General features: G+C 46.9%; 1 non-coding gene across 1 annotated transcript; it reads left to right on the top strand.

Annotated features, from left to right (window-relative positions):
• The first annotated feature begins 993 nt into the window (after positions 1–993).
• Positions 994–1,064, top strand: TRNAS-GCU (transfer RNA serine (anticodon GCU)). Its single transcript has one exon. It is a non-coding gene; the product is annotated as a tRNA-Ser (tRNA).
• The last annotated feature ends 2,764 nt before the right edge of the window (positions 1,065–3,828 follow it).

The raw sequence follows: 3,828 nt of genomic DNA on the forward strand, positions 1-3,828 counted from the left end.
AGATTAAGATCCAAGTTAGATTGGGTTAGTGTAGAATCGTGTTAGGGGGTTTTATATAAAGGAGAGTGACTCACGCGGCGTAGGGTTTTTACTTTTGCCACACCCAACCGTTGTTGCCACTCCCTATGACATGAGGTTGCCCGTTTGGATCTAGCAATCCGGTGAGCGATGCTGCTCCCCGCACATGTGGATTCCTTGGAGGAGTTGCGCCTACAATGCTCATACGAACCATTCGAGGGAACCATGACGAGGCGATGATGCGCATCACCAAATCTCCTTCCGGTGCCGTGACTACCTGACTAGTGGTACAATCTGATCTCGTGTTCTATCCCTAGGAATATGATCTTTGTTGCCCGCTAGATGTTTTTAATTTGCGATAGCATAGCGTGTCACGTGCCCCAACAATACTCCTTTCAAATGGGAATATAAGTTGGCACGTTTTTTAGGCCATCGTTCCACAATAAGTTATAGTAACATGTAATGCTGTTTCTAGATTACAGACCATACATTAGCATTTTATTTTATCATTTTTGAGAAAGGGAGTGAAACTCTCTGGCATTTGCACCTAAAATTTCCATACATACATACATACTCCCTCCGGGTGGGAATATAAGTCATTAGTTTAATTAACTAGCAAAACATATAAAACATGTCATAAAAATATATATTTACAAACTTCATTGTAATTTTAAAAACATTTTTTATGGCATACAACACAATTTTTGCTATTAAAACCGAAGACCTACAGACCTATGCCGGCTCATATTCCCATCCGTAGCGAGTACTATGTATTTCTACGTTCCCTTTATATTTATTATTTTCACATTAAAAACATAAATATGGTTTTAAAAATATGACGCTCATATAAATTTCCCGAGTACACGTGTGGTAGCTAGCGTATAAAATTTTCAGTGTTGTAACGTTGAGGCGTCTGTATTTGTTACTTGGATGTAGTAATTGCATTAAGCTGATATCAACATCCCACAGTCAATTGCACCAGTGGTCTAGTGGTAGAATAGTACCCTGCTACGGTACAGACCCGGGTTCAATTCCCGGCTGGTGCAGGTTTAATTTTTTGTTCGCCTTCTGATTTCAACTGAATTTATAACGAGTAAACAACCAATTGCTATATCTTTCAGCATTGGTTTGTGACGAGGATCCAGTCAGTGGCATGTGGAGGTTATATTTGATTCTTGATGCTGATCCGATCACAACTGGTCGTTCTTCTCCCTTCTCGTAATGGACCTTTTGGATTTTTCTTCTATGTCATGAGCATTGAGCTCGATCAGTTATATACAGTGACGATAATAATAATGTTGCTACAGCTACTGAGGCAGAAAGCATTGCAAATCTTGCAATTGGTCATGATCTCTTTCATTGACGAGATAATAAAGACACGACGACATGTGTGAGTGGCAGTCGGTTGCAGCTGTTGGTGCCGTGCACCCAAAGGCACAGTCGACACGTGCGGCAGCCATTGCTATTAGAGCATCTACAACATGTCGCTCCAAACCCACCTCAAACGTCCGAGCGAATGGCCCGTTCACCGATCGGTCACGAAAAAACGAAACATGCGGGTACCTCAAACGGACCTCAAATGCCCCTCATATGGGCAGATATGAAGATGCCTGAGTGCGTCCGTCATGTCGGCCTCGGCCCACGCTGGCCCACCCGACCCTACATGTATTCCTCCCCATCCGCTCGCTGGACCAAACCCTAACCATTTCACTCCACTTCTCTCCACTCCCCTCCGCCACCCAAGCTCCCATCCGGCGATCTCCGGCCTTCGCTGGCATGGCGAGAAGCGGTTCCGATGATGACCAATACAGATCCGTTGACTGATGTGTCGTCCCGTGCGGTAGGGAGGAGGCAATGGCCATTCGCATTGCACTCCACTGCTCCCGGGAGGACAACGCTCGACCGACAGCGGGATCTGTCTGGCACGAGTCCATTGGTTCGGCACATCGGGCGCTCAAATCCTCCGGGACTGGATCATCGCGGGAGTTTTCCAATCTTGCTTTCTCATTACCGGTCGGGCGGAGTACAAGTCCTACCGGGACCGGTGTGACCGCCATGGGAAAGAGAGGATGAGGGCCTCCAAGGCCCGACTCACCACCAACATGGCGGCGGTAGAGGCCGCGGCGTGCGCTGCCGAAGAGGAGGAAGCCATCTGCGCCCACATTGTAAAGAAGCAGTAGAGGAGGAACACGCGCGCCCACGCCCGAGAACAGAGTCGGGTGGTCTATGCCATGGCCCGACTACCCCCAAGGAGGAGGAGGACAACCACGGGTCGGACAGCTCCGACGACGAGCAGATTCGGGTCGATCCTTACTTTGTCTTCGCCGCTACTTCCACGAGAAGAATGGCAAGGGTGCCAGGAAGGGCAAGGGCAGCCATGAATTATCTTCTCCAATGCTAGTACGTAGGTAAACATGCCAATTTTTGGTAGTCCGATGGCAATGTCCTGATGTAGTACGTAGTTGCATGAGTTTGTATGAATTTGAGGTGTGCTAATTAGGATGTCCGGTTGTGAAAAGAGAATTTAAGGCGTGACTGGCCAGTGTTCCCGGACGCATCCGAAGGCGTTTGAGGGACTAGATTTGTAAAGTCCGACCGTAGATGTTCTTAGTGTTGTAGACAAACGATGGTACAATTAGCCAATACACCTATTACGACTAGCCTAGTACTAGTGGCGTCCCTCTCTACCTCCCGTGTCGCTCCCGCAGGCGACCGGGAGGGCAAACCCTAGCCGCCGCCGGCCTAGGCCCCCTCTCCCCCCACTCTCCTCGTCGCCGCCTGGGTGTGCCGCAGGGCAAAGCTCGGCCAGCGTGGGCGGCGGCAGGGCTACCCCCCCCCCCCTCGCTCGACAGTGGTGGTTGTGGGATCTGGTGTGGGGCGGCGGCGACGCGCTGACGCGGGGCGCGGCGGCTTGTGTTACTTCTTGAGTTTGTGTTGGTTTTTCCCTTGAAGAGAAAAGGGTGATGCAGCAAAGTCGAGATAAGTATTTCCCTCAGTTTGATAACCAAGGTATCAATCCAGTAGGAGGTACAAGCAAGTCTCCAATCTATGCACCTGCACAAACAATCAAACACTTGCACCGAACGCGATAAAGGGGTTGTCAATCCTTCACGGTCACTTGCAAGGATGAGATCTGATAAAGATAGATATAAAAGATTACTAAAACGTAAAACAAAGTAAAAATAAATAAATTGCAGCAAGGTATTTTGGGGTTTTTTTGGTTTATATATCTGAAAATATATGATGGAAAATAGACCCGGGGGCCATAGGTTTCAGTAGAGGCTTCTCTCTTGAAGATAGCATACGGTGCGTAAACAAATTACTGTTGAGTAATTGATAGAAAAGCGCAAAGTTATGATGATATCTAAGGCAATGATCATGAATATAGGCATTATGTCCGTGAAAAGTAGACCGACTCCTGTCTGCATCTACTACTATTACTCCAAACATCGACCGCTATCCAGCATGCATCTAGAGTATTAAGTTCATAAGAACGGAGTAACACCTTAAGTAAGATGACATGATGTAGAGGGATAAACTCAAGCAATATGATGAAAACCCCATCTTTTTATCCTCGATGGCAACAATACAATACGTGCCTCGCTACCCCTACTATGTCACTGGGTGAGGACACCGCAATATTGAACCAAAAACTAAGCACCTCTCCCATTGCAAGAAAAACCAATCTAGTTGGCCAAACCAAACTGATAGTTCAAAGAGAAATACAAAGATATCTTAATCATGCATAAAAGAGTTTAGAGAAGACTCAAATAATATTCATAGATAATCTGATCATAAATTCACAATTCA

The sequence above is a fragment of the Triticum aestivum genome, chromosome 5D, assembly GCF_018294505.1.
Source record: "Triticum aestivum cultivar Chinese Spring chromosome 5D, IWGSC CS RefSeq v2.1, whole genome shotgun sequence".
NCBI lineage: Eukaryota > Viridiplantae > Streptophyta > Magnoliopsida > Poales > Poaceae > Triticum > Triticum aestivum.